This window comes from Thalassophryne amazonica, chromosome 22 (assembly GCF_902500255.1).
Source record: "Thalassophryne amazonica chromosome 22, fThaAma1.1, whole genome shotgun sequence".
NCBI lineage: Eukaryota > Metazoa > Chordata > Actinopteri > Batrachoidiformes > Batrachoididae > Thalassophryne > Thalassophryne amazonica.
Genome location: NC_047124.1, coordinates 27,197,296 through 27,219,973, shown reverse-complemented (window position 1 = coordinate 27,219,973; position 22,678 = coordinate 27,197,296). Strand labels below are relative to the sequence as shown.

Sequence of the window (22,678 nt, the reverse complement as noted above, 5' to 3'; positions counted from 1 at the left end):
AGTTTACACTTGACGTGCCCACACCATCTGTGGGTGATACACACAATGGGGCGGGGGGGGGGGGGGAGTAATATGCAATTTGTTTGATAAGCTAGTTTTGGGTCTGTGGGAGTGTTTTGGAAATTATGATCTATACAATATTTTCTGTTTTCCTCCAAGTGGACAAATACCATATGGACTTTGTCACTCGCTGCATGCTTCGGAAAATAGGGGGAAAAAATTTAATGAGGACAGAACATAATAGAGTACAAACAGGAAGTTTAATTCAATCAAGAAACTTGGTAACAGTACTGAGATATATATATATGCAAAAGCAGTGCCAAGAAGTAAAGAAAAAGCTTCTTAAATTCTAAAAGAAAAAAGTCAAAAACATCTATCACAAGAGCAGGTGAATACTTCAACTGACAAAATTAATGAAACAATTTTGTGAGTGTGTGTGTCCCAGATTTGTTTGAAGTGGTGCTGTCAGGTGATTAAAAAAAATCTAATTAATTACAAGCTTTGTAATTCATTTATCTAAATTAATCAATTGAGATTTTAAAAATTAACCCTTCATTTTGTCAGCCATAGTATGAAGATACATGGGGCTTAATATGCTGAACGTACCAATGCATGCCTTCAAACACATATTTCATGAAAAATTAGCTACCTTCTTCAGGTTTTTATTACTGTGCTGCAGCATGTTGGCACTGCCTCCGCTCGCCTTTCATTCACCACTGGGGGCAGCACCACAAACACTAACATAAAGTGCAGCAAGCCAGCTGTTTTTACCCTGTTAGCATAGAATAAGTTTCTATGTGCTAAATTTTGTTTGTTTGTCCTTCTTGAGTTTATTTTTTGCTACCCAAGCCCATCGGGGAGTAAAGACGAGGCAGTGGTTTGTCAGCCAGGCCCAAAAGCAGTACAGACGTGCATCAGCACAAGAGTGAAAACGTGCATTTAACAAGCATTTAAACAGACTTAACCATTCTGACCCTGCGTGAATCTCCCGCTGACCTTTAAACATCTACGAGAATTTGAATTTGAATTTGAAGAATGGAAGTAGCACCAAAACAGCTACACTCAACCAATTCATCACTTTGAAACTAGGCAGTCGAATGGTTCATGGTGCATTCAGATCAAGGGGTTCGGGAATCAATGTGGTTGTATCACTTACTTTAAAACTGATTTCTTATTAATATCGGTGAACACGTCGTGCAGTTACTCCCACAGAGTGAAGAAGATTTTGTTTTTCTGTAAAAGATTGCAGAATGTTTAATGGAGGCTACAGTAACACTCCTGCCACCAGTCCTCCTGGACTCGCGTACAGAGTATTTAAAGGGAGTGCTCCACAAAACTCTTACAAATGACTTTCACATCATCCTCCTGACCCTGGTGCTCCTGGTCAAGGATGATGATGATGACCTTCACCTGGCCAGACTTACCTTGGTAACACCCTCCGACCCCCCACCTTCCCCCCCATAACTGTTCTGAAACACAAGGTGGACAACGGTAACAATTTTCATCTGAACTTCTCAGATCAAATGATTTCTGGGCTATTATTAATCCTCAATGAAATTTATTTCAAATCATGAAATACAATGAATGTTTTCAGCATCATGTCAGTCATTGTATTCCTTTATTTCCAATCCAACAGCAGCGAGATGCTCCAATCCAGTTTTTGTATTAATTTTGACATCATCACTGTTAATATCAATATTACTGGCATAATCAGCTATTCGGAATGTTTAATACTACGTCACATTGTGTATGTATACTGTAGTGTATGTCTTTTTTTTCCCCCATAAAGAGTAAAATATTAAAGGGTATGAATTTAAAACTGTATGTGGTCTTCTTCTCCCACAGCCTTAGATCTCACAGGTTTCCTTACGTACCGGCCCGGGCTTTACGTTCTCAGGGTGCAGGACTACTTTGTGTCCCTAAGGTGAATAAGAAGTCTGCGGGTCACAGAGCTTTCTCTTATCGTGCCCCTGTTCTGTGGAATGATCTCCCTGCATCAATAAAACAGTCAGATTATGTGGAGACTTTCAAGTCCAGACTTAAGACGCACTTATTTTCCCTTTTATATGGCTAGCATACTGGTACAGTTTTGTTTTACGCTTTTTAATTCAGTTCAATTCAATTTTATTTATATAGCGCCAAATCACAACAAACAGTTGCCCCAAGGCGCTTTATATTGTAAGGCAAAGCCATACAATAATTATGGAAAAACCCTAACGGTCAAAACGACCCCCTGTGAGCAAGCACTTGGTGACAGTGGGAAGGAAAAACTCCCTTTTAACAGGAAGAAACCTCCAGCAGAACCAGGCTCAGGGAGGGGCAGTCTTCTGCTGGGACTGGTTGGGGCTGAGGGAGAGAACCAGGAAAAAGACATGCTGTGGAAGAGAGCAGAGGTCAATCACTAATGATTAAATGCAGAGTGGTGCATACAGAGCAAAAAGAAAGAAACACTCAGTGCATCATGGGAACCCCCCAGCAGTCTAAGTCTATAGCAGCATAACTAAGGGATGGTTCAGGGTCACCTGATCCAGCCCTAACTATAAGCTTTAGCAAAAAGGAAAGTTTTAAGCCTAATCTTAAAAGTAGAGAGGGTGTCTGTCTCCCTGATCCGAATTGGGAGCTGGTTCCAGAGGAGAGGAGCCTGAAAGCTGAAGGCTCTGCCTCCCATTCTACTCTTACAAACCCTAGGAACTAGTAAGCCTGCAGTCTGAGGGCGAAGCGCTCTATTGGGGTGATATGGTACTATGAGGTCCCTAAGATAAGATGGGACCTGGTTATTCAAAACCTTATAAGTAAGAAGAAGAATTTTAAATTCTATTCTAGAATTAACAGGAAGCCAATGAAGAAAGGCCAATATGGGTGAGATATGCTCTCTCCTTCTAGTCCCTGTCAGTACTCTAGCTGCAGCATTTTGAATTAACTGAAGGCTTTTCACGGAACTTTTAGGACAACCTGATAATAATGAATTACAATAGTCCAGCCTAGAAGAAATAAATGCATGAATTAGTTTTTCAGCATCACTCTGAGACAAGACCTTTCTAATTTTAGAGATATTGCGCAAATGCAAAAAAGCAGTCCTACATATTTGTTTAATATGCGCATTGAATGACATATCCTGATCAAAAATGACTCCAAGATTTCTCACAGTATTACTAGAGGTCAGGGTAATGCCATCCAGAGTAAGGATCTGGTTAGACGACATGTTTCTAAGATTTGTGGGGCCAAGTACAATAACTTCAGTTTTATCTGAGTTTAAAAGCAGGAAATTAGAGGTCATCCATGTCTTTATGTCTGTAAGACAATCCTGCAGTTTAGCTAATTGGTGTGTGTCCTCTGGCTTCATGGATAGATAAAGCTGGGTATCATCTGCGTAACAATGAAAATTTAAGCAATGCTGTCTAATACTGCCTAAGGGAAGCATGTATAAAGTGAATAAAATTGGTCCTAGCACTGAACCTTGTGGAACTCCATAATTAACCTTAGTCTGTGAAGAAGATTCCCCATTTACATGAACAAATTGTAATCTATTAGATAAATATGATTCAAACCACCGCAGCGCAGTGCCTTTAATACCTATGGCATGCTCTAATCTCTGTAATAAAATTTTATGGTCAACAGTATCAAAAGCAGCACTGAGGTCTAACAGAACAAGCACAGAGATGAGTCCACTGTCTGAGGCCATAAGAAGATCATTTGTAACCTTCACTAATGCTATTTCTGTACTATGATGAATTCTAAAACCTGACTGAAACTCTTCAAATAGACCATTCCTCTGCAGATGATCAGTTAGCTGTTTTACAACTACCCTTTCAAGAATTTTTGAGAGAAAAGGAAGGTTGGAGATTGGCCTATAATTAGCTAAGATAGCTGGGTCAAGTGATGGTTTTTTAAGTAATAGTTTAATTACTGCCACCTTAAAAGCCTGTGGTACATAGCCAACTAATGAAGATAGATTGATCATATTTAAGTTCGAAGCATTAATTAATGGTAGGGTTTCCTTGAGCAGCCTGGTAGGAATGGGGTCTAATAGACATGTTGATGGTTTGGAGGAAGTAACTAATGAAAATAACTCAGAACAATCGGACAGAAAGAGTCTAACCAAATATCGGCATCACTGAAAGCAGCCGAAGATAACGATATGTCTTTGGGATGGTTATGAGTAATTTTTTCTCTAATAGTTAAAATTTTATTAGCAAAGAAAGTCATGAAGTCATTACTAGTTAAAGGAATACTCGGCTCAATAGAGCTCTGACTCTTTGTCAGCCTGGCTACAGTGCTGAAAAGAAACCTGGGGTTGTTCTTATTTTCTTCAATTAGTGATGAGTAGTAAGATGTCCTAGCTTTACAGAGGGCTTTTTTTTATAGAGCAACAGACTCTTTTTCCAGGCTAAGTGAAGATCTTCTAAATTAGTGAGACGCCATTTCCTCTCCAACTTACGGGTTATCTGCTTTAAGCTACGAGTTTGTGCGTTATACCACGGAGTCAGGCACTTCTGATTTAAGGCTCTCTTTTTCAGAGGAGCTACAGCATCCAAAGTTGTCCTCAATGAAGATGTAAAACTATTGACGAGATAATCTATCTCACTCACAGAGTTTAGGTAGCTACTCTGCCCTGTGTTGGTATATGGCATTGGAGAACATAAAGAAGGAATCATATCCTTAAACCTAGTTACAGTGCTTTCTGAAAGACTTCTACTGTAATGAAACTTATTCCCCACTGCTGGGTAGTCCATCAGAGTAAATGTAAATGTTATTAAGAAATGATCAGACAGAAGGGGGTTTTTACTCTTAATTCATTTTATTAGTAATTGGAGCGGGCCGCGGCCTCAACTTTACCTAAATTCTGGATCTTTTAGTGAAGTTTAGGGCTAGTGGCCGGCGATCACCTCAGTATTTCTTTGTTTTTCTTGTTGTTTAATGCTGACAAATTATACAGTGTTTCTTGTCTTTCTGATGCCTGATTCAGTTTTTTTTCTCTCTATTTAAGGTGCAGCTCCATCCAGAGATGGGAGTTGTGTTTGTGTTGGCGACCCTCCTGTCCTGTGCGCCAATAGCATTTCTTGTATATTCGTCCATGAATTGTTCTGTAATTTATGTTTTGTAGCATGGCCCAAGCAGAGGGTCACCCCTTTGAGTCTGGTCTGCTTGAGGTTTCTTCCTCAGAGGGAGTTTTTCCTTACCACTGTTGCTCTGGGGGTTGGTAAGGTTAGACCTTACCTGTGTGAAGCGCTTTGAGGCAACTCTGTTGTGATTTGGTGCTATATAAAGGAAATAAATTGAAATTGAAATTGTTTCACATGAAGATAAAACGGTTGATTTGGTGCTATATAAAGGAAATAAATTGAAATTGAAATTGTTTCACATGAAGATAAAACGGTTGATTTGGTGCTATATAAAGGAAATAAATTGAAATTGAAATTGTTTCACATGAAGATAAAACGGTTTAAATTTAACCACTGAAGCTTGAATTCTTTTTTTGAAAAGTTGTCATAAATTAAAATGTGTCAAAGGGCTACAAACATTTATATGTAAGCGTCTGGTGATCATAATTCAAATGAAAAAGCAAATTTGAAAATTAAAAAGGAGGAGCAGAAAAGCTTTTTATTTTTCAAAACATGGGCTCATTTTCATCTCCAAATATGCACATTCTACAACATAATAAAAAAAAGGGGCACTTGCTTTTTGATAAAACAAAACAAAACAAAAACTAAGTGGTTAACAAAAGCAAATTTGAAAATTAAAAAGTATTTATAGAAAGACTTTAATGTGAGCATTATGGGACTCCTAAATAAAATTAAAATTCAATCAAACTTGCATTTCATCTTTAGCTGTGCAGATTCTTTGACACAACTAAAAAGAAAACAGCAAGAATTGTTTTTTTTGTTTTCAAACTAGCCCTGCAACAAATTAAAATTCGTAATCGCAAAGTGGACGGTGCAGGGAAGTGACGTGAGACATCCTTCTTGCTAGTCTTCCGTTCTGAACCACTCCCTACTTGTTTTTGGGTCACAGGCTCAAAACATCTGAATTGCCCCTCTTATTATTATTATTGTTGTTATATTATGGTGCACCTGGGCGATGCTCGTGTGTGAGCTGATGGCCCGCTGCCGCTGGTGTTGATCTGTATAGACTTTGCTCTCTTGGGACGAACAGACCTCTGCTGTAAATAATGGCATCAAGTGAGGTCAAAATTATTTCAATTTATTTCATTTCAATTTATTTTCATTTATATAGCGCCAAATCACAACAAAGTTGCCTCAAGGTGCTTCACACAAGGAAGGTCTAACCTTACCAACCCAAAGAGCAAGCACACAGGCAACAGTGGTAAGGAAAAACTCTCCCTGATGATTTGAGGAAGACACCTCAAGCAGACCAGACTCAAAGGGGTGACCCTCTGCTTGGGCCATGCTATGGACACAATTGACAATACAGGAAATTATACAGGAGATTTTTTTGGAGTCCATGTTGGTGCACAAGATGGGAGGCCTGCAGAAGAAAACACTCACTCTTATCTCTGGATGGAGCCGCACCTCAGACAGAGAGAAAAAACAATCAGGCAGCAGAAAGACAACTAATACAGTATAATTTGTCAACATTAAGCAACAAGAAAAACAGAAGAAATACTAAGGTGATCACCGACCACTAGCCCCAAGCTTCACTAACAGACCCAGACATTAGATGAAGTTGAGACCATGGCACGCGCCGTTTCCTAATAAAGTGATTTTAAAAGGGTAGAAAACATAGTAACATACTATGCCAGTATGCTAGCCATACGAATGGAAAAATAAGCGCTTCTGAAGTCTGGACTTGAAAATCTCTACAGAATCTTACTGTTTTATTGATGCAGGGAGATCATTCCACAAAGCAGGTGCACGATAAAAGAAAACGCATGGTAATTATTTTGCAACTTATTTGTTTATACTTGCCAAGCCTGTTGTGCAGAAAGCATGAAGCCGTGGTGCATCAGCCAAAAGCAGTTGTGGCATTACAGGGAACATGTAGTACAGGGACATGACCAGGGTTTGCCTTTTAGAATAAATAGTTGTGTGCCTTAAGGGCACCAAAATCAGAAAGGTTTGGTGCCCCTCAGAAAAGTTTGGTGCATAGGTGCGAAGCAACTAGGAGGGTCTGGGGGCATGCTCCCCCAGAAAATTTTGATAGGATGCAAAATGGTGCATTCTGGTGATATCTGGGACAGAATTGGGGTGAAATTATGGGAGGGAATTTTTGTTTTTGGAGTAATATTTTCTGTCATCATCACCCACAGATGGAAAGTCTTGGACCCAGTTACATATGAACCTGAAGCAAGCTTGGCATAGTTGTTCGCCATCCCTGACTGATGAACTTTCTTGGGGTTGAGATTCCCATACTCGGCTCGATCTTGCAGAACATCTGTTCACCATCATACAGTAGCCATTTAAATTCTTCCTGCCAGCTCTTGGTTGGATCTTCTCGTATTCCCTTTGTTTCTATTTCTTTTCCTCTTATGTTCTAGCGTGGTTTTTTTTGACGATAGCTGACCCCTGTGTCCACATTTTGCGGATTTTCTGCCCGCAATTTAATTTACTGGTTTTCAGCCACGCACCCAACATGTTTGAACGTCTCTACGGAAGTAGCTGCTTTCAAACTGCCTTTCATGCACCTGTGCTGATTGGCCGATTCACACTCACTGGAGTGGCTGCAGCCAATAAAATCACGTGTTACAAGCAGAGGAGAACATTTTTTGATGACGTTTTGTGTATGTGTAGGTCTCAGAAAGTCGAATTCTGTGCAAATTTTGTCCTAATATGATAGATTTCTGTACACTTATTGAATAAAAAAAGGTGGATTCCAGTCGGGAATGCAAGTCTAGAGAGTTGTGTGCCCGTCCCCAAAGTAGGGTGCCACGGGTTCCCAGGTAACCGCTAAAATCGAACCCTGGACACAACATTCCCAATGATCAAGAAAATGCCCGCCAATTGGAAAACTATGTCTTCCAACATGCATTATTCGACTGAGGACAGGTGCAAGTGAGTTACCTGACTGTAGCAGTGGAGGAGATCTGCGGAGAAATGGTAAGGACATACAAGAGAGGGACATTTGGAAGGAATGGGCACCTGGGCTGGAGCAGCAGAAAGGAAAGTACCCTTTACTTTAAAATGATGGGATATTTGCCCTTGAAAATATTTACTTCCGCCAATGAAGTTGGGCGGTGGTTATGTATTCAGCCCTGCGGGTTTGTTTGTGAACAGCCTGGAACCCACAATTTTTCATAGATTATGAAATTTTTAAAGAGGATTTTTCTTTTTTTTTTTTTTTTTTTTACCCTGATAGGCAAGAACTGATTTAATTTCAAGGTCATGAGTCAAAATCAGGAAAAAAAAAAAAAAAATTAAAATACGTATCCTTTAACAAATTTTCAAAAATTCATAACTCTGTTAAAAAAAATTCTTTCATATTTGGGAGCATTATGTGGGATGGTATCCTTCATCGATTGACAAAGTTTGATCCGGATCTGATCCAGATTACAGATTTTGTGGCCATTGAGAACCCCATTTAATGTATATTCTAATCCAGTTACATTTTTTTCCCCGCAAATCTGATTGGTTAATTGTGTGAGTTCAGACCATATAATATCGGGGTAACGGTGGCAAAATATTTGACCGTTTCACATTTGGATGTATTACTCCGCGCCCTGACCGGTGTTCTGACGAGACGTCATTCCTGTCGAGAGGCCAACCCTCCGCACAACTGCACATTTGCACACGTGCAATATTGTCAGGATGCGGAACTGTCAATTTATGCAATGAGACGCATAATTTGACAGAACACCGGCCGCGCGCGCGCGCTGCTACGCATATGTCATAATGGCGCAGTTAGCTGAGAGCAAGAGAAAGTTGCGTACCGACAACGATGCCGAAATGGGTGAATTTAAGTTACCATACAAAAGTATTGATGTGGATTCTGATACAGAATTACCGTTTCACATTTGATGGATTTGATGGATTTTCACATTTGATTGATTACTCAGGGCCCTGACCGCTGTTGGAGCAACGGTGCCTCGACAGTAAGCTTCGCCAACCGAATTACCTACACTCTAAGAAATAAAATGTTGAATTTAATTGATAAAGTTAAGGTAACTTTTTCCACATAACTTTGTTGTCAATTATGTGCAACACAATATTGGGATTTAAGTAATAATGTTTCATTTGATTTAGTTAATGTCAATGACAGTGTTGTTTTGCACTTAATTAACAATGTTATGTGGAAAAAGTTACCTTAACTTTATCAATTAAATTCAGCATTTTATGCCTAAGAGTGTATGTTTCATTTCTAAGAGTGTACAGACTGGGACTCACTATCACCTGACATTGTTTCATCCAAATCTCATCCATATTGCGGATTTAGCAGATATTTGATTTTAAAATTGAAAAGCCCCTTTAAACTACATTTTGTATTATATTTTATCTTATGAAAAGCTACTTCTAACAGGACTTTGACCTTGAATTTTTTTTTCCAAGGTAAAAATTTGTGGAATTGAAAACTAGTGTTGGTGGAGGTTTGTGCTCTAGTTTTTTTTTTTTTTTTTTTTTTTGGAACAATTGTCTCTGAGGAACCAGTGCTCTCTTCCCAGATGAATTGAATTTTTTTTTTTACATTATTTACACAAGAACTTAAGCAAAAGGATTTACGTTTAATGCTGTGTAAGATAAATAATGTCAGTTTTCTTTGTGAACCTAATATTCTGACTGATTTCTTTCAGTTCCTCTGCACCTCCTTAACTAAATCTGGTGAGTCTCATGATGTTCCACAGTAAAGATGTGCATCAGCACAAGAGTGAAAACGGGCATTTAACAAGCGCTTCAACAGATTTCTCCAAAAGAGTTATTTTGACAGAATGGAAATCGGTAGCACCTCCATGCTTTCGTAAATGGTTGAATGACATGGTGTCATGTCTGTATCTGGAAGAAATATGTTATAAAGTGTCATACAATTGCAATAAATACATAAAGATCTGGGGGCCTTTCATAGACCACACAAAAAGAAGGACTCGGACTGATGCCTTACAGCATTGAAGCGTAAAATTATTTTATTTTAAATAAGTTACTGTATTCTATTTAATTTTGTTTGGAGTATATGTGCTGATGTGTAATTTGTTTATACCTTTGTGTGTGTGTGTGTTTTTGTTTACATAAAATGAAAAATGTTAGATAAAATTGACAAAAAAACAAAACAGACTTCTCCATTCTAAACCTGCATGAATCTCCCGCTGACCTTTAAACATCGAGAATTTGAAGACATGGAAGTAGCACCAAAACAGCATCACTTTAGAACAAGGCCATCGACTGCTTCATGGTGCATTCAGATCGATCCAGGGGTCCGGGAATCAATGCGGTTATGACGGGTCGCTGTTATCGAAGAGTTTTCCTGGCCATGCACCTCAGCAACCACCATGTGACCTCCAAATCAGCACTGGTTCACCTCCACTATCTCCGAGAGCTCCACAAAACTCTTACCAATGACTTTCCCATCATCCTCCCATCCATGGTGCTCCTGGTCATGGATGATGAAGATGAAGATGATGATGGGCTTCACCTGGCCAAAGTGTCCAAACAAGGTGGACAAAGGTGGGGGAACTGTAATACTTTTCATCTGAACTTCTCAAATCAAATGTTTTCGGGGCTTATTTGGGGTCTGCTCCTTTCTCTGTTCTCTGTCGTTGAGCAAGGCAGCATCTCCAGAGTTGATCCTCAGGTGCCTGACTGTGGCTGCTCACTGCTCCTAGTGGTTGGATTGTATCTAACTGTAATTAGGATGTTTAAATGCAGAGGACAAATTTTGTTGTATATTTATGTATAATGACAATAACGGCTCTATTATTATTAATCCTCAAATTTACTGGAAGACATCAAACGCAATCATTTTTGTCAGCATCATGTCAGTCATTATATTCTTTTATTTCCAATCCTACTGCAGCAAGATGCACAAATCTAGCTTTTGCATTCATTTTTACATCATACGTATTGATATCAATATTTCTGGCATAATCAGGTATTCGGAATGTTTAATACTACATCACATTGTGTTTGTATACTATATATACTCAACAAAAATATAAACGCAACACTTTTGGTTTTGCTCCCATTTTGTATGAGATGAACTCAAAGATCTAAAACTTTTTCCACATACACAATATCACCATTTCCCTCAAATATTGTTCACAAACCAGTCTAAATCTGTGATAGTGAGCACTTCTCCGTTGCTGAGATAATCCATCCCACCTCACAGGTGTGCCATATCAGGATGCTGATTAGACACCATGATTAGTGCACAGGTGTGCCTTAGACTGCCCACAATAAAAGGCCACTCTGAAAGGTGCAGTTTTGTTTTATTGGGGGGGATACCAGTCAGTATCTGGTGTGACCACCATTTGCCTCATGCAGTGCAACACATCTCCTTCGCATCATCCGTGAAGAGAACACCTCTCCAACGTGCCAAACGCCAGCGAATGTGAGCATTTGCCCACTCAAGTCGGTTACGACGACGAACTGGAGTCAGGTCGAGACCCCGATGAGGACGACGAGCATGCAGATGAGCTTCCCTGAGACGGTTTCTGACAGTTTGTGCAGAAATTCTTTGGTTATGCAAACCGATTGTTTCAGCAGCTGTCCGAGTGGCTGGTCTCAGACGATCTTGGAGGTGAACATGCTGGATGTGGAGGTCCTGGGCTGGTGTGGTTACACGTGGTCTGCGGTTGTGAGGCTGGTTGGATGTACTGCCAAATTCTCTGAAACGACTTTGGAGACGGCTTATGGTAGAGACATGAACATTCAATACACGAGCAACAGCTCTGGTTGACATTCCTGCTGTCAGCATGCCAACTGCATGCTCCCTCAAATCTTGCGACATCTGTGGCATTGTGCTGTGTGATAAAACTGCACCTTTCAGAGTGGCCTTTTATTGTGGGCAGTCTAAGGCACACCTGTGCACTAATCATGGTGTCTAATCAGCATCTTGATATGGCACACCTGTGAGGTGGGATGGATTATCTCAGCAAAGGAGAAGTGCTCACTATCACAGATTTAGACTGGTTTATGAACAATATTTGAGAGAAATGGTGATATTGTGTATGTGGAAAAAGTTTTAGATCTTTGAGTTCATCTCATACAAAATGGGAGCAAAACCAAAAGTGTTGCGTTTATATTTTTTTCCCATAAAAAGTAAAATATTAAAAGGTATGAATTTCGAACTGTATGTGGTCTTCTTCTCCTACAGCATTAGATCTCACAGGTTTCGCGTAAAGATAAAACGGTAGAAATGTAATGAATGAAGCTTGAATTCTTTTTCAAAAAAAAAATTGTCAGTCAAATTAAAAGTGTCAAAGGGCTACAAACATTTTCGCAGCACCTGTAGAAACGTTCCTGCAGAAAGCTACATTTATATGGAAGCATCTCATGATCGTAATTCAAATGTAAAAGCACCTGATGGAGAAAATGCTTATGGTTGAACCGAGAAAGAAGACGACTCCCACCAAAGTTCTGCTGCACAATTTCAACACGGAGAAACATCTGCAGGTTGACCGCTCTTGTTCCAAAATGAAGTTCATTTTAGTGTGACGGTTATCCTCTTTTTTAAAATTAATTTCATTTAATTTATATAGATGACCAAAAAAAAAAAAATCTTTAAGGATGGGTAATTTTTAAACTTTAAATACGCTCAATCTCACTCATGTTCAGCTGCTTATCTGGGATTGTAGACACAGGAAACTTTAGATATTGTGCATTAAATTTGTATTTTGTGATTTATATATTTTGTATTTCTGTCCATTTTACTATGTTTTATTTTGTGCAGCACTTTATATGTTTGTTGAAAAACAGTAGGTGCAGAATACAGACGTACACAAATCTTTCTCACTGACCTTTGATCTTGACTGATCAATACTGATATCTTGCTAATATTGCGGGTGATGCAGTCATAGATTGACACATGTTCATACATACAAGTGACTTCCGAGGGCCGATTGAGAAGTTTCTCAGAAAAATGTGACCTTGACCTTCACCCAAATGAATGACCTCTGGTTGACCTTGCCTGGGCAATTCTTGGCATTTTTTTTTAAAATAACAGCAGATTTTTGACTTGGCAGGTCCGTGCAGTTTTTATTCCTGTTGTGAGTAAACGGGGCCACTTCTCAGTATTCTCTGTAATCACTTGAGTACAGTTGGTGTGCATGTAGAGTCCAGGGTGTGGGTGCAGGAATGAGTGTGCTCTCAGATTACTGTGTGTGTTTGTGCCTTAAGTCAGGCTGAATATTTGGCACTTCTTTCTGACTTTTTTAATCACCTGTGTAATCTGCTGTGTTGAGAAAGGAACATGTTCCTGAGGGGAGCCTCTTCCACGTTACTGCACAGTGCCTTGGAGTTGGACTGCAGTTTCTGTGGGCGCTTGGCGACAGCGCACCGTCCTGCAGCTCAGCTGTGGTTGCAAGCGTTGGCCTTATCTTGCCGTAGACAGCCTGAACCGCGCTGCTCCTGGAGACACGATTAAAGCCGGCCTGCTGTGAGGCGACACAGTCCTTTTGTGTGTGTGTGTGTGTGTGTGTGTGTGTGTGTGTGTGTGTGCATGTGCAGTAGCTATGATAAACAGCGCAGTGTGCACAGATGGCACTGATCATCCCCAGCTGGACCCTCTGCTTCTTACCTGAAGAATGTTTGGATATGATTCAAATGACGCAGTTACATCAGCAAACCTGCTTTGGAGCTTCATATTATAACCTGAGCAACGTCTGTCTGTCTGTCTGACTGATCCGTGCTCCTTCCAGGTACTTCGATGAGGTTCCACCAATCTTGACTGGATGACAGTCAACCCCAGAACTGCCATTAAGGGCTTGTTTTGGCAAAAGTCAGGGTCATTGGGGCCAAAAGCCAAGTTTTTCCCCCTTTTCTTCTTTCTTTTTCCAATTTGATGTTCACCAAAGTTGGTGCACATATGGAAAGTGGGATCTGGATCAAATTTACCAGTGGTCAATCATTGAGGTTAAGGTCATTGGGTCAAAAGTCAAAACTAAAGGTTGTCCCTCCAATTTTCTCCAAACTGGGCACACATACAGTATGTAGATGGTTTCTGGAATTGTGCAGGTGGAGTGAAATTTGGCAAAGGTCAGTCACTGAGCTCAATGTCATTGGGGTCGAATGATAAAATGTCAATTTTCACTATGATTTGCTGCAAGTTGTGCAAGCAAGTTGAGGTGGGTTTCTGAAATGCCCAAGCGAGTTCAAATGTGCCAAAGCTCAGTAATCGGAGCCGAGGTTGTGTCTGCCTCTCTGGTTGTTAGTGTAACCTCCCAGGTCCTTTTGCTTATTTTTTTTTACCAAATTTGTTATGCTGATGACCCCAAAATTACCCTTAAAGGAAAATGTGGCGCTCACATCGACGGATTCGACGATTGCTCATATCAGGGCAATACTGTCTTCATGCTCACTTCGAATCGTTGCAGTCAGACTAGATCTCTGTAAGAAACATTTCTTTTCTGTTTTGTCCAATGGCATCATCACTCCAGTTATCTTTTGGCAGGGGGATCAGAATCTGGATGCTGCACTCAATATAAGCTGTCAGTTGACGATGGTGATCCCAATTAACCGTTGATAAATGCTTAATATGACGACTGGACTTTGTACCTGGATGCTTAGTTCCATCATTTCTGTCTTTGCACATTGGGCAATTCTTTGTTTTATTTTGTTTATTTGATTTTTGCTGTTGTTGTGGTTGTCATTGTTGTAAGTGTGGCTGGGGCAGATGGTCACCCCTCTGAGTCTGATCTTCTTGAGATTTCTTCTTCTTCTTCTTCTAATAATAATAATAGTAATAGTAATATAATAATAATAATAAATGCCAGAGGGAGAGTTTTGTTTCTTACCACTGTTGGCAATGTGCTTGCTCAGGGGCTAAGTAAGACTACAACTTATCCGTGTGACACACCTTGACTTGAGCTAAGTTGTGATTTCGCGCTATATAAATAAATAGAAGTGAATGGATGAACTTCATTAAACTGTTCATCTTGTGCAAAGTTGTTTTTTATCTACCTTTTACAGTTTAGTGTTCAGTGTTTCATATTAAACATCAAAGTACCAACTTTTAGACTTCTGTGAAAAACAGAACAAATGCTGGAAAAGATTTCAGAATCAATGTTTTTGGTTTAGTATGTCTGCCCATGTTAGAAGAAATGAACACAAAGAGTTTTGATCTGATTTGTACCAAACTTGGTGGAATCATTGAGGGTCAGCCAAGGACAAAGGGATTTGATTTGGATAAAAATTAGTCAACGTCAAGGTCACAGGCCAAGATAAAAAAAAATTGGCCTCATGGTTATGTGTACTGGATATTTAGATTCCCTGTTTTCAAGGAATTGGCAAAAGATCGTAAACACTAATTTGATGTCATATATCACCTGCCTATTGTTTTCGTGCCCTTTGACTCTGGATAATCTTGAAAGGTCAAACTCAAGGTCATAGCTTTAAAACTTGATCGAATGTCAGGGTCACACAGAACTATGTATTGTGGTAACAGATGAATCGGTCTCAAATATGTAAGGTGCACATAGTGCACTCTCTGTCATGTGACCAGTAGAGACATGCTACCAGTCCAGTCGTATATATCGAATGTGGCTTTCTATTCCTATATGATAGTAACTATGGGCCTGTCTCCTCTGATTCAGGAGATTCAGGAGATAAAGAGACCACTGGACAAACTGCTGGACATTATGGATGAAGCCAGTCACCCTCTACACACCAGAGGAGCCTCTTCAGCCACAGACTGCTCCTTCCCAAGTGCAGGACCAACAGACTGAAAAACTCCTTCATCCCTCAGACCATCAGACTGTACAACTCCTCACTCAGGGGGAGGAGGAGTAACAGGAAGACAGAGGATGGGAATGAGAGGAACAGCCAGTAAACCAGTATGTCTAGTATTTATATTGTGTATTTGCAAACTGTTTTGTTTTTTACTTTCACTTTTAATACTCTGTATGCTTCTTACCCTGTGTGCTGCTTACCCCTAAACCTCAAATGTTAATGGGACCATCCTTGAGTGAAAAACAATATGCATGCAGAATTTAGTTGAAATCCATCTACTGGTTCTTGAGATATTTTTTGAAAAACCCTGACTGAAATACACACGTGCATTCTATGACTGGCACATTAATTATGAACAGATGAATTGTGGAATGTTTCTAAAAATGACACAAAGTAAAACATTAGACGTTAGTTGTTTTTATTTTCATAATATCTTTTCTTCCACTGTAATTAAGCCGATTTTCAAGAAAGTCTTATGAAAGCATTTAATCCGTTTTGGTGCTTTGTGAATTTTTTTTTTTGTAAATACTGCACTGTGGAAGAAGAGCTTTAGTCCTGTTGTATTTTAGACATGCTGTATTTCTTTATCTCATTGTGGTCGTCATTCTCTTTCATTGTGCCAATATAATTGATTTTATCTTAGTGGTTGTTGCAGGTGCAATAGCAGATTAATGCCACATTACCTAAAGGAAGGGCTTTACACGGAACAACAAAGGAGCACTGAAATTACAGATTAACATCATGAACATGGTGCAATCAGAAATCAAGGTTATGCAAGCAAACTGTGCAACCTCGCCGAATGTGTTTGTGCAAATAACTCAGTACTGCGAATTCTGACCATTTGAACAAACCTCCAAAGCTCCTTACTGAAGAGTTACATCAACACTCTTAATGGAAAATAGTCTAAACATTTAAACATAGGAACATTAAATGAGAGAAAACAAAACTCTGTAACTCTACATGGTAATGTCTTCTTTGGCAGCAGGGATTCCTGTTCCCTCGACTTCTCTTGTGATAAGCAAGAGAAACTCAAACTTGACAACCTCTGTGAGCAACCAGTAGACGGTGTATATGGGAGCAACCACTGATTCCATGTCTCCAAACCCTAAATGTGAAAAGTGTAGTTAGTACACTCACCAGCCACTTTATTAGGTACACCTAGGTAGTACCAGGTTGAACCCCCCTTTGCCTTTAGAACTGCCTTAATTCTTCATGGCATAGATTCAGCAAGGTTTTAGAAACATTCCCCAGAGATGTTGGTCCATATTGACATGATGGCATCACGCAGTCACCCATTCAACCAGTCTGCCCATCAACAAAGCATTTTTGTCTACACAGCTGCCACTCACTGGATATCTTCTCTTTTTTTGGACCATTCTCTGTAAACCCAACAGATGGTTGTGTGTGTAAATCCCAGTAGATCAGCAGTTTCTGAGATACTCAGACCGGCCTGTCTGGCTCCAACAACCATGCCACGTTCATAGTCATTTAAATCCCCTTTGTTCCCTTTTCTGATCTTCGGGTTGAAAATCAGAAAGTCCTCTTCACCACGTTTACATGCCGACATGCATTGAGTTGCTGCCATGTGATTGGCTGATTAGCTATTTGTGTTAACAATCTATTGAACAGGTGTACCTAATAAAGTGGCCGGTGAGTGTACATCCTATAAATTGTATGTATACTGGACAAAGCTTGCCTGACATCACCCACTGGTTTTTTATAGAGACCAACAGCTGAAATGTCCTCCTTTTCTGGCATCACCATGTTGGGAGCCCTGCCCACACTGATTCACGATGAGCTCATTAATACATAAAGGGGCGGAGCATGGGCGGGTCCATGTGTGATGGAAGACGCTTGAAAAAAACCCCTCTCCCTGACTCCGAATCACCTTTTAACAGGCTAACCTGGGTTTGGCTCGGGTGTTTATTAAATCATATTTTTGGGGACTGTGTGACGGTTCTCATAACAGTTTACTTTGGTGTGGAGAGTAAAATTTATCAGCCATTATATTTCCTCAGTAATCGTTCATTAAGTGGACCTACTGACAGCTGCTAAAAGTGCTAACACCCTTAGCAGTAGCACACAACATTAAATTTGACGAGTTTCACTCAATGTCAATATTACAATAGAGGCATCTTAGATGATCCGTTAAGACGTTTCACCGTACAACAAGCCAAGTTATTCCAGGTATTGTAATAACATACTCCAAACAGACTCAGCAATAACTCAACAGCGATTGGCCGCTGCCAGCGGACTCCAAGTTACAGTCGGACGTTAGAAGTTAGAAAAAAATTCACCTCATACAGTTGTCACGAAGGTGGAGACTATCTATAGAGACCAAGACCGTTATTTGTAAACGGTTATTTCTGCTCTAAAGTTGGACATTTTAACATGGAGTTCTACGGGAAAGTGCTCTGTTTTGAAGCCAGCCTCAAGCGGCCAGTCAAGGAATTACAAGAAAAATGACTTCTGCTTTAGGGTCAAGTGTTCAATCAATCAATCAATCAATCAATCAATCAATTTTTTTTTTTATATAGCGCCAAATCACAACAAACAGTTGCCCCAAGGCGCTTTATATTGTAAGGCAAGGCCATACAATAATGATGTAAAACCCCAACTTCCCACTTGGTGTGTCGTTTTTGGGCTACTCTATCAATATGGTGGTGCAACATGGCTCCTCCCATGACGGGACCCGCTGCTGGAGCTCATTCTAATCTTAAGAAAACACATTGATTCATTGTTGCAGGTAATTACACAATAATAAACTAATGGTTATGAATGCTATGCTCCAGTTCTGCTAATAAACACCCCTAAATCTAATACGGTTTAGCTTTAAAGATAAAACACTACAAAAGCCTTAGTACCTCCTACCTATAGGTTCAGTCTGAAATACAGTAATTATACTGTTCAAACGGTGGGGACATTTGGCACCAAATAAGCCGTTAAGGTTTGGCACAAAATTTTGTTTTCAAGATGTCACAATTCTTACCTTACGACATAATGAAGGCTATAAAGGGGAACCCTACACTATATCCTATCTTTATGGTGTCATAAAGTAATTTTGTTGCCTCATACTAAGTTCCTGCCTTTTGATAATGAAAAACATGTCACTCCTACCTTATGAAAAATTATTTTATTTTATACTAAAAAGTTGAGCTTTGGCTGCATAATCTCAGCGTCACTCTGTGTTCACACTATTGTCCACTAAAGAAAAAGGTCAGTGTGGTTGCAGTCGAAGAAGCTGACAAGAGTTAAAGGTCAAATTTATAACATAACAGTGTTGTATGGAGCTCAGACCTGGACGGTGAAGGGAGGACAGTAGGAGAAGCCAGATTTGTAGGAAATTAAAATGAAGAGATGGATTCAGTTGCAAAGCTGAAAAGAAATTGCCGAATGAGAGGTATAACGCAAGTCAGAAAGATATAAAAAAAAAAGGTGAAGGATGGGCAGGTGATAAAAGAAGATAAAAATCTTGATAAAAGAGCGACGAGAATGTGAAAGTCCATCAAATACATCATCTCTACTCAGACGTAGAAAAAGATCTGAAGAAAATATAAGATAAAACCAAATTAGAAATGACAGATAAGCTTGAAGCAGCCGATCTTTAGCGTTTTTAATTAAACACATTGACAGTTAAGTCCCTGTGTATGCTGAGCCCTTGAACTCTGAGGACATGTCAGTTTTTAAAAAAAATAAACAGTTTGAAGGGTGAACTTTGTCCAAAAACAGAAAGAGGTGACACACTGATAAGCAGGGAGGCCTTTTCTAGTCATTGCACATGATGTGAGATCATCTTTTAACAACCATAGGTGCAGTCTTGATGACCTATAGCACATGGTCTACAGTGCATTTTATTTGGGACGTATCCAAGTCCACTTTATTTACACAGCGCACAATCTAGGTGCAAAGTCAAAGAGTGCAAAGGGGTTATATTTATTCACATTAAAACAAAAAGTTGCTGGATTATTCCTCTTCTTCATTCCTGTCCATGGTGTTTTTCATGCTTTTCACTCACGTGATCGATCATCTCCCAACACTCTGTACTGCAGCCGACTCACCTCTTTTGAACCTGGTGTTTTAAATGGTTCCCCATTCCTGAACTCCACCTTGTCTCTTTTGGTAAATAAATTATGTATTTATTCACATCTCTTGTGGTTAACAATCTGTATTTTGGGTTCTATTCATATAAATCATAAACACTTTGTGCAAAATGTCAACGTGGCTCATTTATGGGAGTAGCGTCCACCAAAGCTCCCTGAGGTGAAGCAGTTGAGTATCTCATTCCTGTAGCCCTTCTTTGGTGAGAAGAAAACCAGTATTCAGTGTGGTACAAGCCAAAGACAAAAATGTTTCATGTTGTTTTAAATTAGTTTTACTTTTATTTTGTTGAAAAAACAAAATGTTTGACGCGCTATTGTGCATCCCTAATGTACAAGCAGAGTCGGCTTCACTTTCATACACACTTGTTCAGATACAGTGCACCTGGAAAGTATTCACACCGCTTCGCTTTTTTCACATTTTATTATGTTGCAGCCTTATTCCAAAATGGAATAAATTAATTTTTTTTCCCCTCAAAATTCTACTCACAACACCCCACAATGACAACATGATTTTTTAAATGTTTGTAAATTTATTAAAAATAAAAAAGTAAGAAATTGCATGTACGTAAGTATTCAGCAATTACACACTCAAGTCTTCTTGAATGCAGAGGAATGCTAGAGCTCTGACAGAATGACCATCGGGTTCTTGGTCTCCTCCCTGACTAAGGCCCTTCTTCCTCTATCACTCAGTTTAGACAGGCAGCCAGCTCTAGGAAGAGTCCTGGTGGAGACATACTTCTTCCATTCATGGATGATGGAGGCGAATGTGCTCTTTGGGACCTTCAAAGCAGCAGAAATGTTTCTGTACCATTCCCCAGATTTGTGCCTTGAGACAATCCTGTATTGGAGGTCTACAAACAATTCCTTTGACTTCATGCTTGATATGTGCTCTGACATGCACCGTCAACTGTGGGATCTTGTATGTAGACAGGTGTGTGTCTTTCCAAATCATGTCCAATCAACTGAATTTACCCCAAGTGGACTCCAATTAAGTTGTGAAACATTTCAAGGATGATCAGTAGAAACAGGATGCACCTGAGCTCAATTTTAAGCATCATTGGCAAAGACTGTGAATACTTATCCACATGTTGTTTCTTAGATTTTTTTAATACATTTGAAAAATCTTAAAAACACAAACTTTTTCAGATTGTCATTATGGGGTATTGTGTGTAGAATTTTGAGGAAAAAATTAATTTAATCTATTTTGGAATAAGCTATGAATACTTTCTGGATGCGCTGTATTAACACCAGTTATTTAAAAAGGTATTTTTCTGAGGCATCTTGTCCTGTTAACATATTGGCAAACTTGTTTAGCAGTGAGTCCAACAACCTGATTAACCAGAAACTGTGCTGAGTGGAGCAATATGTGTAACACAGGCTTACGTCACAACAAACCCATTTGCAGAATCACGCGATGTGCAACGCGTGTCAGTTAAGGGCCTTTCAAAGGCCTTTTTGCCATAACTGCCACCACATCCAGCAGGGTGTGTGTTCATGTGTGTTCTGCCAGGTTGCACCCACTGATGTTTACATCATGACAGAGCAGGTAGAGACTCACCGCAACAGTGAAAATATTACAGCAGTTCACTTTCACACAGCAAGTGGCATACTGTAACCCCCCCAAGGACTACAGATCTAATGATGATCATATCTACTGGAACACAAACCAAAAGACTGTGCATGGAGATTATAGATCAGTGATGTCATAAGGCACAAATGTCAGAAAAGTGGTGATATAGTGATAGATCATGGAAAAGTCTAACTCACAATTGAAAACTTAAAAGGGTATTTTTTATGTCAAGGCAAGAACTTTAAAAGAGATCAATGAAAACTCTATCTCTCACAATTTTAAAGAAGAAAAGGGAAAAGTTTTGATGGTGTCAAGCAAGGATGCCAGAGAAGGATATGGAACAACGGTGATGATGTCACGAGGCAAGAATGTTGAAGATGAAATTAAAAGAAAATATGTCATAATCACACAAAAACAGATAAAGGAGCATTTTTCCACAAGGCAAGAATGTGGAGGAGAGATGATCTTAAAACTAAATTGACAAACCATAAAGAGAAGCAAAAATGACTGTGAAGTCAGAAAGTAATAATGTCAAGGGAAATCTTCCTCACAATGAAATAGAAACATAAAAATGTATTTTAACGCTGAAGAAAATGAGAGCGAAAAAAAAGCTTGATGATGTGGAGAGAGTAAATCAGGAAGTACAAGGGATAAGTAAGGATGAAGGAAGGGCACCTATGAAAAGGATGAAAAGTGAAAAGGCAGCTGGTCCAGATGACATTCCAGTGGAGGCATGGAATGTCTAGGAGAGATGGCAGGGAAGTTTCTAATCAGATTGTTTAATAAAATCTTGGAAAGTGAGATGATGCCTGAGGAGTGGAGATGACGTGTGCTGGTACCTATTTTTAAGCACAAGGGTGATGTGCAGAGCTGCAGTAACTACAAAGGCATAAAGTTGATCGGCCACAGCATGGAGTTATGGGAAAGAGCAGTAGAAGCTAGGCTTAGAAAACAGGTGAAGATCTGTGAGCAGCAATATGATTCCATGCAGAAAAAGAGCACTACAGATGCAGTGTTTGGTACAATGGGAGTACTGATGGAGAAGTATAGAGAAGGCCAGAAAGAGTTACATTGTGTGTTTTTGTAGATTTAAAGATTTAGAGAAAGCCTATGTCAGGGTGCCAAGAGAAGAGCTGTGGTATTGTATGAGGAAGTCTGGAGTGACAGAAAAGTATGTGAGG

The 22,678-nt window shown here is 39.6% G+C and overlaps 2 long non-coding RNA genes across 2 annotated transcripts; one reads left to right on the top strand and one right to left on the bottom strand.

The window, feature by feature from the left end:
- Nucleotides 1-809: 809 nt before the first annotated feature.
- On the bottom strand, nucleotides 810-10,279 carry LOC117504398. The gene is made up of 2 exons (XR_004558788.1): nucleotides 10,234-10,279; nucleotides 810-975 (listed from the first exon to the last, which is right to left on the bottom strand). It is a non-coding gene; the product is annotated as an uncharacterized LOC117504398 (long non-coding RNA).
- On the top strand, nucleotides 10,141-22,423 carry LOC117504397. The gene is made up of 3 exons (XR_004558787.1): nucleotides 10,141-10,151; nucleotides 14,220-14,224; nucleotides 22,168-22,423. It is a non-coding gene; the product is annotated as an uncharacterized LOC117504397 (long non-coding RNA).
- Nucleotides 22,424-22,678: the final 255 nt, after the last annotated feature.